The sequence below is a fragment of the Passer montanus genome, unplaced genomic scaffold (genome assembly GCF_014805655.1).
Source record: "Passer montanus isolate IOZ18808 unplaced genomic scaffold, ASM1480565v1 scaffold30, whole genome shotgun sequence".
Lineage (NCBI taxonomy): Eukaryota > Metazoa > Chordata > Aves > Passeriformes > Passeridae > Passer > Passer montanus.
This window is the reverse complement of record NW_024367708.1, coordinates 7,020,826-7,035,144: the sequence shown is the minus strand read 5'-3', so window position 1 is coordinate 7,035,144 and position 14,319 is coordinate 7,020,826. Positions and strand designations below refer to the sequence as shown.

The 14,319-nt window shown below is 37.9% G+C and overlaps 1 long non-coding RNA gene across 1 annotated transcript in view; it reads right to left on the bottom strand.

Annotated features, from left to right (window-relative positions):
• Positions 1–1,956: 1,956 nt before the first annotated feature.
• Positions 1,957–14,319, bottom strand: part of LOC120504798 — a 28,665-nt gene continuing 16,302 nt past the window's right edge. Inside the window, exons 3-4 of the long non-coding RNA XR_005628120.1 lie at positions 3,477–3,638; positions 1,957–2,082 (exon numbers count right to left, since the gene is read on the bottom strand). This is a non-coding gene — a long non-coding RNA (uncharacterized LOC120504798). The remainder of the gene's footprint in view (positions 2,083–3,476; positions 3,639–14,319) is intronic.

Genomic DNA, 14,319 nt, shown 5'->3' with positions numbered 1-14,319 from the left:
TCCAAGTGGTGCCCTTGCTTCCAAACTACTTTATAAATGGAGCAATAAGAGCTACAAGAAGTTGTATTAGATTACCAGAGATAGTCTCTCTTCTCGTAAGAGTTTTAGTCTGTTATTCTCAGTGTGTTTCATTTAGACCAATTTCTAGTTAAATACTTGATTGCTAACTGCATTTCACTGCTTTGCATGAAGAACCTCATCTGCTTGCACAGTGTGTTTAGTGGACACACAAATGTGCAAGTAGTCACTAACAATATTTTGTATAAATCTGCACAGTCATAATTGAAAAAGAAATCTAGTGAGATTTTGTGACTGTGCTACGCACAAAACATGACAGAACATAGCAATGTCAGCAATGATAATGGCACCTCTTCCTCAAGGATAGGTGAGATAGGAGCAACATTTATATAAATTGCACATATATCACATTTATATTAATTACCTGCCTGTGTAGCCATCTGAGTCACTGCCCACGAGAAGCCAGGATTTCTGCATCCATCTCTTCTGTTGCATCACAGGAGAAGGCACCCAAATGGCCTGAGGAACCTGACACTCAGATCTATTCCACCACCTTTCTCCTTAAACACTTTCCTGAACATCTTCAGTCATGACAGCCAGTTATCCATATCCTATTGATCGTGTTAGTAAAGCATATTGCAAATTCTGTAGGGTAGAATTGCTAGATTTTGCTTTCTCCTTAAACACTTTCCTGAACATCTTCAGTCATGACAGCCAGTTATCCACAGCCTATTGATCGTGTTAGTAAATAGTAAAGCATATTGCGAATTCTGTAGGGTAGAATTGCTAGATTTTAAGCTAAGAATGTCCACAAGAGCAACCATGGATCAAAAGTGGTTAGAATGTTTGGGGTGCAGTTCCTAAAGCAAAACACTCCTTTAATACTTTAAACAATATTACACCTTTTTTTCTCCTTAAAACTGACATTTATTATGAATGTTTCTTGAGTATACAGTCTTGTGTTTTATCTTTATAAAATAAAATATCAGGCTTTGTTTCACATTTATTATTAATGCAAGATACACCAATCTCTCTTAAAACTGTTGTATCAGGTGATATTTGCAGGTGCAATTGTTTTGTTTAGCACAAGTTATTTCAAGAAAGGGACACAGATAATGATTCCCTCACAGTCCACAGGTTGGTATCTCAACAGGAAGCTGGACACATATCTGTATTTATAATAAGTGCTCATCTACAGACTGTTCCACAGCACCCTGCCTCCAGTGCCACGAAAGTGCATTCACTAACATACTCCTATTTCCAGTTTCACAGATTTCTATATGCAAACAGCACACCATACACACCCCCATTATGGGAATGTCTGAGGGGAATAATCTTTACTTGCAATCAGAGGTCAGTAAAAACACAGGAGTGTGCTTTTGAAGACTGGTTATATGCACTGCTGGTGCTGGTAATGCATGTCTGGAAAGAAAGGGAGCCTGATGGAGCTGGGATGCTGTGCTGCCTATGCAACAGTGAAGTCTTGAAGCTGTTAAGAAATCTGTCTAGAGAAATAGAATATTTTATTTTATTCCTTAAAGATTTTTTTTAATGGTGAATATCTGTTAATATGTTTTGGCAGCTACATCTTGCTTTTTTAGATCTAAAAGACAAATATTTTTCAAGTACAATAAGGGCAGTTTTCATGCTTATATTTTCATTATTGTTCTCTCTCAACATCTAATGGCATAAAATTAGCTTTTCTCTGTGTATCAAAATACTAACGCTGGATACTAATATTTAACCACTATGTTAAAAAAGCTAAAAAAAAGTCATGCTAGGAGTTGCTGCTTATCTCTAATTCAAGTGATCAGCCAACATAAAACCAAATGAACCAAAAATGCCCAAGCTGACATTATGTGTTTGGTGGGTGTAGAGACTGATGTGAAAGATGCTGTAAATACCCATTCATGAAATCCTTCACTATGATCAGAGGTAATATAGTCTGAGAGTAGTTGAGTATAATTTCTGGTAATACAGACATTGAAATGATGACAGGGACCATAAGAGGACATAAAACTCATTTTAATTTGTGGGTACTTTGCCTGTATCCATCCAGCAGATCTGAGAAAGCAAAAAAAAAAAAAAAAAGTATGTAATAAGACAGAGAAAATTATTTAAGGAAAGTCAGTGTTCGAAAATGCCAACTCTTTGCCATAGCTGCTAATTTTGAAAGGGACTTTTAAACTGAAGTATCTCTGTGTGGAAGAGTTTTCTGAAAGCCTTGTTCAAACTGCAGTGGGGAGGCAGCTAATTTTCCATGTAATATTAGCTGAGGTGTGGAGGATCCTGAGACGATACAGCAACACAAAAGAGAGCACATGACCACAGTATTCGTTTCAGTGAGTTCAGTAGTACCATCTACAGACAGCACATTAAGTAATGAGTTCTAGTAGTCCAGTCAAGCTGCTTGTGCCATTTCCCTACCTAAATATTTTATATATAAAAGTATCACTGGGACACCAACAGTGAAATTATAACAAGAAAGCATGCCTCTCTCTCTTTAGTGCCTAATATCCTTCATTTGCTGGATCTTGCAGCACAGAAAGAGAGAAGACTAAGCTGAGTTAGTTGTAAAATATACTCATATAATACATTCTCTGATTTTTGCCACCAAACCAAATATGTAGTGGCACATGCCATTGTGACCTTATGGCGGGTGTAACAGCCTCTAAAGCTTTCTCAGCACTACCTCATGTGACTAAAAATGCAATAAACCCATTTAAAATGTCTAGGGGTAAAGTAATACACTGTCCACTTTTAAGTGAGATGGGGAAATGCTTTTTGTTATTATTTGTGCAATCCATACCATTACAAGGTGCTCACAAATAATCACAGGCATTTGAAAGGACTGGCCCTTATTTCAGGAAGTTTTACATCAGGAGACTCAAAATACTAATGAAAAAAATGGGAGTAAAGAAAATGAACTCTGAAATTTACAAATTATATTAATCTTATGATGGAAGTTTCAGAAAAAGACGGAACAAAGAGGATGAAGTCTTCTGTATGTGCTCAAAACTTGTCTTTAATACTAGAGAATCTATGGAGCACACTGTACAACACTATAGGCAACTGCATCACATACTACTGATCTCTAGTAGATAAAAGAGAAAAAAAATAGACTTTAAACAGAATACCACAATATTTGTTTACCTTTGTTTTCCTTTTTTCAAAGCATCTTAAAGATTCATAAGGAATCAATCTAGCTGCTTAGGTCAGTTTGAGCAAAAGATAATTTAAGGCTTCCAAAAATGTTAATATGAGTGCTCAAATTTATTTGGTTAATTGCTGGAATAATCAATAACTAATTTTCATTCTAAACCAGGTCCTTCATGTGTCTTAAATAACCCAATGGAAGATCATTTACATCTCAATAACAACCCTTAACAATGTCATGTCATCAAAATCCAAACTAAATCTCAATAATGTAGGTTAGTGACCAGTAAAGGACTTATTACCTGGGTCAAGTCCTTGGGGGCTATGGTGAGCCAATTGGTGAACGCCTTCCTTGTGTGTGGCTTTTGCTTCAAAACACGAGCATGTCATCCCACAGGAATGGTCCCATTATTTGGTGCTATGTCATTTTCTAAATGGTTATACGTTACACATATTTCAGGAGCCTGCAGCAGATTCGTAATATGAAGGTCAACCAAGCATAACAAAACAAAACGACAACCAAAAAAGGAAGCCAAAACAGACATCAAAGTAATATGCAGTAGAGTGTTTTAAAATAAACAAATAAATAAAGCTTTGAAAGCTTATTTGGATCTTTACCTTGCTTTCATTAAAATGTTTCTGCGTAAGATGGTAATTAGCAGAAATAGGAAGTTAATGTATATTAGTCTTATGTACAAGCTAGGAAGAGAGAAAGGCATAACTATTTTAAGATGCATTTTTAACAATGCTTTTGTGATGCCAACACTCTTGCTGATGATATTGAAATTTTTATGTTAATTAAACAACCCCTAACCACTCAGTACATCTCAGATATATACACTTTGTAATTACCTCCATTATTGAAATAGCTAGTTTGATTTATCCTTGCCACAGTAACATTCTAGCTTCTGTTATTTTTGTCTTTAGAAAAACATAGGTCCCAGTGAGGGAATATAAAACTATTACTGTAAATTAAATATTAAAGCTAACTTATTTTTGCATAAGAACATTGTCAAATAATGGTGATAACTATTCCTAAGAAATGAACTTTTTTTTTTTTTTGGAACACAAATTAAAATCTAATTTTCAGTTCTTTTGTAAATTCATATAGTTAGCGGGTTTAGTTTTACTGATGGCAGTAGCTTAACAGGGAGCTATTATAGTCTTAGCTTAGTGATTAAGAAATACAACATTTGTTGAAGAGCTAGGCCTTTTAGTCTAGAATGGATTATCACTTGATCCTTCCTTAAGCATTTTTATACAGGAGTGCATTATCCTTGGAGCCACCCTGGGCTCCATGCCTCATTAACCTGGGTGTTAGATAAATCAAAGGCAGCCTCAGAGACAAAGATAAGCAAACTGCAGGCCAGCAAGACGATGATGTATGGATCCAGGAGGCTAATAGGAAAGTATTGACAGGAAAATGGTGTGCTTATCCTGCAATCACTGCATATTGCAATGAGAGCTCCCAAAAGCAGATGGGATACACTTCAGGGAATGCAGGAGTAAGAGATTGTTAGGCAGAAATGGATCTTCACATCTTAAATTCTAACAAGAACTTTCTTTGGGGCTGCACTTCAAGCACAGCAGAGAGGTTAATACCCAGGCAATTGCAAACTCTAAAAAGTGAATTCATGGTAGGAGTAAACATTATTATTATTTTAAGATTGTAATATAACCACCAAGGCTGAATTTCGCATATGTCAAACATTAAAGCAAACACACTTTGAAGAGACAATACACAGAACAAAATTCCATATGCTGAGAAAAATAATTTCTGCAGCCTTCTGCAGAAAACAGCATTTCATCTGTTAATATCTTTCCAGTGAGGAAGGAGATGTGATCGGAAAAAAATTCTTGCAAAACAGGGTTCATTCTGTGTTTTCCTCTTCTGCTTGTTTTCCCTTCAGTTTGAAAGGTAACATATTCTAAAGAATCTAAGCCCTAGCCACACATCAACTCTTAGGTCCCGTAAGTGGTCTTCTTCCACTATTTGGAAAAGATAAAAAGTGCTCCGAGTTTTGTAAGACCTGCTTCTGATTTTCTGAGGTTTCTTTTCCAGGACTCAGTTCACTAGATTGATTTTAGAAGGATTTGTTTTGGGGGGGTTAGGTTTGCTCTTTTTTTTATTATTTTATGGGGGAGTTGGTGGGTTTTTGGGGTATTTTTTTGTTTTGGTTTTTTTTGGGTTTTTTTGGTTGGTTGTTTGGGGGGTTTTTTGTTTAAAACACAGATTAAAAATTAGCTGCATTAAGGGAAAGACCCTGTTTTGGGTTTGTTTTTGGTTTTTTTTTTGGTTTTTTTTTTTTTGTTTGTTTAAAAGACAGATTAAAAAATAGCTGCATTAAGGGAAACACCGTCAGAAAGTTTTGGATCAATCTCAGTATGATCATATAGCTCCTAGAAAATAAAGTTGGATATGACATGACTTGTTCTTCCCTTTATTTTTTTCCTTTAACCATGGTTTACTGTAATATCTTTTGTCTTAAATGTGCTTAACTACTCTTTAAAAATAGTAGGTCTGCCCCCCATTCATTTACCATGCTGTCTTTTTCCTTCTGTACTTTGACTGCCATCCTAGTAATTTTGAAGTAATATTCCTGTGGACTGCCCTGGGACCAGGATCAAGCCCCAAGCCTATATCCTTAACAGCATTGATCTTATTTTCCCCAGTGTTGACTTACTGGGGACAAGGGCCAGGATGAACAGCACTCAGCAGCATCCTGAAAAGAGTAAACAACTGAAAATTGGGTTAAGCTACACAAAATATGATTTTTGATACACAAAATTTGAGGTTATTTCACCAAGCCTGGACCAGCCAGACTTTTTAATACCCAACAACAGCTGGTGTTCAAAAAATGAATATGCCCTGAAGGAAGGGGCTATTTGCAGAGATCCTCTGTCTCTTGCTGCAAAAGTAGGAAAGGACATAGGCAGGAAATGACTCAAGTGATGGAGAGAAGGAATTCATGTTGTCCCAGTACTAAGGTACAGACGACTAACACACTGGGTTCTCTCTGTACTTCTGCCATGGAGATACCAACCACATCTGAGTACATACTTTATTCTGCAAATCTCACTTTCTCAATGAGTACCTTGAAAAGAAGCGTGGTCACCGCAGGTGAACTGATGGGGAGATGGACACCTCTGGGACTAAGTGTCAATTTTTGTTTCAGGTTGCTCACCTCAGCATGCCTGAGGCTGGATGCTTAACGGTGCTTAACAAAGGAAAATTTAGAAGGTGAGATGTTCCATTAACTCAGTACAATCCATACCTAATAAATGTCACCATAGTGTATGGATTAAGGTTTGCACATGACACTCCTAGGTGGAAACTCAAGTTAAAGGGAGTTTATATACTTGGCCTTTGGTACGTTAGTTTCCCTTGCTGTGTACTCATCTGGTGTTTTCCTGCCTTCCCACAGCCTATGTCTAGCCTCTCTTCTAAAATTCCACCTGGCGCTATGACTACTACCTCCTCCTCATTTGTGTTCCCAGATAAACTGCTCCTTCTTTTTTGGCAATCTTGGCATCAGTAGGGAAAAGGATAAAAACAACTGTAAGCAAACTTCTCTGTGGTTCCTTGGCTGATAAATTGGAAAAATTTTGTAACATGCTCAGAGAGTGCTGTGGAGGCAAACCTTGTCTCTATGCCTGCTGCAGGTTCTCATAGTGAGAAGGAGGAGGAGGATCCAGAGCCCTTGGTGCTGACTTCAGACATCAGTCCCCTTTCCCAGCAGTTCTGTGAGGCCAAACCAATCTCCACCAAGCAAGTGAAAAGAAAGCAAGCCATGGATTTATGATTTGGCTGAGATTGGGTAGGTTTTAACAGGGATGGTGAAAAAGTATTATCTGTAGTTTCAGCAGCATCTCTCTTTTCTGGGATGCTTGATCTTTTAAATAAAAGGTTGAAAAAATGCTGTTTCTAGCAAAATTCTGGGGGTTTTTTATCATCAAACCTATTCCCGAAAATGCTGAACAATCTTTGCAAATTTTTTTTCTAAACCAATATTTTTTCAGGCAAAAATATGCCACAGAAAATTATAGTCCAAATAGTCAAAGAGCAGCTGAATTAAAACCAACTGAACAAAGACTTTCATAAGGGAAAATTACACAGAACTTCATGTATATGTTCAGGAGAGCTCCACCCTAAATTACTCTGCTTTGAAAGAGCTATGGAGCTTTGAAAATTACTTTCTTTTCATTTAGCTGTTCTGAAACAAGGCTTCAAGGAAATATCTAAGAGCAGTGTTGCTCTGAGCCACCACAGAAAGAAAAAAGACAACAATAAACTATTTTCCAATTCTGAAATTTCTAGTAGCAATATTTTTCTACTAAGGAACTTTCACATTTTTTGGATGTTATTCCACCTTCTCTCTCACTACCTCTTCTCCCCCACAGAATATATAATTGCTGAATCTGTGATGTATACAGCCCTGAAAATTTGGGAGTTTCTTCCTTGTATTCCAAAAATCCTTCTGTCATTTTCATCCAGGGGAATACCAGATGTGTTTTCTGTGATACAATGTTTCTGTTTGCTTGTGTGACAAAGTGTTGTATAAGATTTTCTATTAAATTTGGGCATTGCCAAATGGGATGAATCAAATCCTACAGAAATATAGAATTGATTATATAGTTTCACATATAGGCACAGTAATAGTTATGACTAGATATTGAAGTTGCTCAGTAAGTCACAGGTCCTATTGCTTTTCTCTGTGACACTGGTTTCCAACCAGTTTTGGAAACTACCATCATCTACTGAGTTGGTTAATCAGAAGTTACATACATTAGAAAATCTGTCCTCAATGTGGGTTCAAATTATACACTTTTGAAAGGATATTTATTGAGCTTTTCATTACAAATTTTTATTATTCCAACAAATAACATGATAACAAAATGAAATTTCCTGAATTTCAAGTAATGTTACTATTATGCTAGGCAGGGTAATACTACAAATGTCCGCAGGGACACGTGGACCATTTGTCTAAGCTAGATGCTTAGAAACTGAGCTGACCTTCAAATTTACTTGATATGTTAAACAAAAACCCTCTATATCATGGATGCTCTAGGAAACCTCCAGTCAAGCCATTATACCAGCGATAGTAATGCAAATCACACCACTTCCAAAGCAACATGCTTAATAAATTAAAACACAAGTCTTATTTACCTACTTACTCAGTCAGCATGAGTCGATTCCCTGACAGGTTTACTAAAATAACGCTTACTTGTTTTGCTATCATCACTGACAGGAGAAGAAAATGACAAGTGTATTTTGTAGCTCAGCAGGCAGTTGGACAATTTTGCAAGGCTTAATTTTATATATACATATATGTGTGTGTGTATATATATATATATATACATGTATATGTATGTTATGTATATTATATATTTTCATATAGTAATAATATATAATAAGAAATATAATACTATAATACATTAGAAGTACTATACTATAGTGCATGTATATATATGCACTATAATATATATATAACATATAATATATATATGTATGCATGTATGCACAGTAATTCCGAGTGTGAACAAGGCATCCTGAACATTCTCCCCCTCTGAATACTAGACCAAAATTAACTAAGCGTGGCCTGAATGCTGTGCATTTTCCAGCCTCTTCCCTGCTTTTGATTTGTTTGCTGCACTTTATCTGGTCCCCTACACGATCCTAGGGAGCAGGTTGATTAATGCCATGCAGAGCAGAGGAAGGGGTGGTCACAGGCAGGTGGGTACCCAGAGGAGGGGCAGGGACCAGCCGCTGTCCCGGTGGTGGCAGCGCTGCCTTTAGCATCCCTCTGGGGGTCTGCCTGTTATCTGCCTGCCCCCACGGCCAGCAGCTGTGCTTCCCGATGGCCTGATGGACTGGCTCGTGTACCTGGGGACACAGGCAGGGTGCATCCATTACTCATTTGTGACAATAACCAATCGAGGAAGATGTAGAACTCAATTCCAGCAGAAAGACCTATAATGTTGGAGTCAGGAGGTTATCGCTGTGGGACCTGCACCTTGCTCCTTACCCCTCTTATCGAGAGCTTTACGGCCCCTGCTGGAGCAGCATCTTGTACAGCTGAGGGCTGCAGATCTGGGGCCCAGATTAGCATGCATCTTCCTAAATGCTACAACATTTAATTAAAATGTAGACGTTAGTCAAATTGTTACTGGCTGAAAAGGTGCTTTTGGTAAACAGGAGGCAAAAGCTAAAATGTTTTAGCCCAGAAGGAGCTGTCAAACAATTCCCTTAAATCATATCTATGTAGAAGATTACATGTTTCTCACTATTCTCATTTCACAGTGAAACTTTATACAAGGGACCAGCACAATCCCAAATTCATGTCATAATGCCTGTTAATCCAGGTGAGAACCTGTGATTAAGGACTACCTAAAAACCATAGCACTTGAAAAATTACAAATGACTTAGCTTTTGATAAAGCACAGATGTCGTTTGATGGCTGCCTATTCATATTGAAATGTTCTGAGAAGGAGCCCGGCTTTTAGAGACAAACTAGTTTAAAACAATTCAGAGAAGGTCACTAGGATATGTGCAACACAAGAAATGTAGAACTCACTTGGTGATTTAGAGACTTTTCTCTAAATATCTTGATACTAGGAGGAGCCAGGTAGACTTTTTAGGCACCTTGGTTGATTAAAATAACTTAAACTTATGAAAGAACAGATAGAAATAGTACTCATTTATCATTAATGCCTTAAATTATATTTAGGAAGTTCTTTTAATCAGTCACAGAGACCACAGATTCTGGGAGTACCTTAGCAAACTGTGCCTGAACTGGAAATGGAAAGAAATAGTTTAAAAAATGGTTTTATCAAGGATAGAAAGTCCTGGGTTAACAGTGTAAAATTCTTAATTGCCAAATTAGTGGAAGATGATATCACCATATGCATCACCAGAACACGGAACAAGAATTTACATTTATTCCTGCAGAAGACTATAATCCTATTCACTTAGCTATAAATCAGTAGATCTAATGAAAATAGCATTCAAAAATAATCTGTAATCTTTTTACACCTTCTAAGAAAAATTATATTTTTTAACTGGAATGAATGAAAGGTTCAACCACAGAATATTTAGGCATAAAACTGACAATCAGTTTTATGTATCTATCTCCATTTATATCTACTTTCTTTAGGAGAGTACTTCATGATATATGAATGGCATTTTAGCATAGCTCATTTTAGTATGCTTTCCTCTGTGCTTTTCCCAGGTTTATTAACATATTTTAACCTTTTTTCAGCATTACCAATGTGGACTTTAGCAAATATTAATTATTCAACAGCATCAAAAGCCCTATAAAGGTAGGATGAGAATAGAGACAGCAGTAAAGAACCTTCTACTTTGCAACCCTAGAATAAAATTAGCCGAATTAAAAATTATACTGCATCAGAATAAAAGCAGGAGAAGCAAAACTTAGAGAAATATTTCGGTCAGCGGGAATAAGAACATCCTTGAGAAGGTGAGAGACAAAAAAAAGGAGATAAATAAATTTGAAACTGGAAATAAGCAGAGTCAAACAAGAGCTCTGGGTATTGAAAATTAGTATTTGTCTGAACAGAGAGGAGCTTGCAAAAGAAAGATGGGAGAGAGAGGTGGTCACACAGTTACTGAGTGAACACGTCTACAGCTGGGCTACTTTGCAGAGGCTTGAAGAGCCAAAGCACCATGATACTAAAAGAGAAGAGCAGCAAGAACTGCCAGGTGACCACTGACCAGAGTGTTCCCTTCTTCTCTGAAAGGGCCAGAGCAGCCACTCTGAAATACTGATGGCTTGAAAAACCTGGAGAGAGTTCCAGCAGTTTATACTTTGAGGAGTGCAATCAATTATTCCTGTTCTCAATTGAGAAATCAAACCCCATTAGAGAGACAGGAATGAGCATAGCTAAAATAGCTAAAGCTTGGCTGAGGATCTGGGGACTTAACAGCTTTTTTATCTGCAGCTGGACAATACAAAAGAAGTGTCTAACCCCAGTCTTATGAAAGAAGATTAAGAGCACTTCTTCCTAAATCTCTCCTGTGAGATGTTCAGACTTCAATATTTCAGGAAATTCCAAGCTACTGGAAAAACAGCAGAGCCTTCATACAATAGGACCTTTCTGGAAAACAACACAGCCCATACACTATAAAACTGTAGCTGTCTGGATTACTGGTTCAAGCACTAGTACTGTACAAATGTGCTGTCCTTCCTGCTATGGCTAATGCACAGGCCTGCCAATGCCATGCCTGAACACAATTCAAGGAACAGCTCCAGCCCAACACTGCTCTCTCCCATTTGTAAGGGGAACTAACTGCGCTCTGCCCTTTGTTCAGGGGGTTGGAGAGCCCCTGACCCACAAAGCTTACTAGTACAGACTTTAGGTTCCTTGTTCCTAAAGCTGATGTAGTCTAAAAGACCGCATGTACAGACACCACAGGGGCAAAGATTATAAAATTCATAGAATCCTTTATGCTGGAAAAGATCTGAAGTATCATGAAGTCCAACCATAAACCCAACACTGTCAAGTCCACCACTACTAACCCATGTCCCTAAGTGCCATATCTACATATCTTTTAATTTTTTAACATGTCCAGGGATGGTGACTCAACCACTTCCCTGGGCAGCCTGTTCCAATGTTTGATAACCCTTTCCATAATCAGGTTTTTTCTTAATATCCAATCTAAACCCCCGCCCTAGTGCATCTTGAAGCCATTTTCTCTTATCTTGTTTCTTCATATCTTGGGGAGGAGACCCACCTCCACTTTGCTACACCCTCCTTTCAGGTAGTTGTGGAGACTGATTAGGTGTCCCCTGAGCCTCCTTTTCTCCAGGCTAGGCATCCCCAGCTTCCTCAGATGTTCCTCATCAGACTTGTGCAAAATTAATTTACTTCCAAAAGCAAACCCAGGCAGCTCAGGTTTGCCTCTTAGGAGGAGGTTAATTGTTCTCTGAAGGTGCTGCTTCTCCTTATTGGCAATCCATAACACCCAGAAAGATGATATCAGTCTTAGATTTTAGATGTCTAAAGTAGGCAAAATGAATTCTACTTCTGTGACTTTTTGACTGTTCAGACCATGCAGCATCAAGTGTGCAAATCAGAAACACATCCCTGCCCTTCTTCTCACACATTGGCATCCCACATTATTCTCCCTAACAGTGAGATTTGGTTCTCCACAGGTAGAAACAGAGCTTGTTTTCCAATTCACTCTGGTTTGACTGCAGCAAACCCAGAAAATGCTTGTGAGATAGTGTCAGAAAACATTAAAAGGAGAGAAAGCATGGTGGAAGAATAACTACTGTGCAGAAGTAGTTTGGTATCATCTAGACATCTAATTTGGTATCATCTAGATAGGAACACTTTGAAATATTATACAGCTTAATTAACTTCAACTAGTGTGCTTTTCTGAGTTAGCCCTCTAAACATGGGGTGAATCTGCAGTAATAACTTCAGTCATTTTTAGGTCAGCTGTAGATTTAATTAGGTAAGCTTGTGAACTTCATCTTAGAGATGAGGCAAACAAGTTCAGATCTGTGTGGTTAGATCCAGTCAGTTCAACCTGGTTTTTTTAAATTAATATATCATAAACACTTTAAATCAGTATACAATAAATTAATTCACATTGTTTTCCACCCTGTTTAGGAGCCCCTGGTCACTGCCTATGACCAAAATTTTTGTGAATGTAAAAGAATCCACCCCGTTCTCCAGCCCAGTTCTAATTAACAAAATTACACTGGTGAAAAGGAAAATGCCTGGGCTGAGACTGATCTTGATTGAGCTTGTGTTGTTTTTCATCAACTATAAATTAAATCATCATCAGAAATGCCCTTTGTGTCTCTAGAATGGCTCACTAGTCACAACTAACAAAAAATTAACTTTTTAAAGTAGATCTGGATAGTGCCTTACATGTACATTTCAACTAGACCACTTTGAAATAATGTGTCTATAACAGCAGCCTAGCTCACCACAGACCAATGATAACATGTTTAACCATATCAGCTGTAGTGACACCCGAGCTTCCTGTAATGTTCATGAGTATGAGGGTTTAGTTTTTCTTTCTTTTTAGGATTTTGAGGTGACTCCCTTTTTTTCAGGCTATTCTCTTCATTTGAAAAATCAGGAAAATTGAACTGCACCATATCTGAATAATATTTTCAAAAATACAAGTGAAAGAAACAGGAATGTCCTTTAATCTTGTAAAAAAAACCCACTAAGAACAAACTGCAAGCCTAATATTTTATGACACAGGTGGTTTTTTTGGTAGCAATGTATTTCCACCAAAAAAAGAGCTAATACCTGTTTATCTGTACCACATTTGACAGAGCTGTTGGAAAACTGCTTGGCAAAAGAGCACCCTGAATGTCCTCATAGACACCAGGTAGAACATGAACCAGCAATGTGCACCTGATGCAAAAAACGTAAATAGTGTCCTTAATCACATTAGAAAAAGTGCTACCAGCAGGTCCTTCACCTTTTTTCAGCACTGATGGGACCATACCTCAGTGCTGTGTTCAGTTCTGGGTTCCTCAGAAGAGGAGAGACATGCACATAGTGGAGAGGGTTCAGTGGGAAGCCACAGGAATTATGAGGAGACTGGAGCATCTCTCATATAAGGACAGGCTGAAAGAGCCAGGACTTCTCAGAGTGGACAAGAAACAGCTCAGGAGATTGTTATTAATGTGTATAAATACTTGAAGGGAGGTTGTAAAGACAAAGCCAGACTCTTCTCAGTGGTCCCCAGTGATGGGGCCAGAGGCAGCGGGCACACACTGAAATACAGGAGGTTCCCTGAGAACACCAGGAAACACTTTTTTACCATACAGTGACTGAACACTGGCACAGGTTCCTCAGAATGTTTGTGGAGTCATCTCTATCCTTGGAGATATTCAAGGACTGTCTGGATATGGTTCTGGACACCAAGCTGGAGCAGAGGGCTTGAACCACATGACCTACAGAGGTCCATTCCAACCTCAGCTGTTATTTGATTCTGGAATTCTGTGATTTTTTTACTGGAAAATGTTATCACACTTCTGTGTGTACCCAATATTAATTTCCCCCAGAGTTACTCAGCGCAAATTATACAGCTTGTAACATAGTAGTACTTTCCATGGCAGCAGGAAACACTTGAACTGAGACTGCATGCAGTCTTTG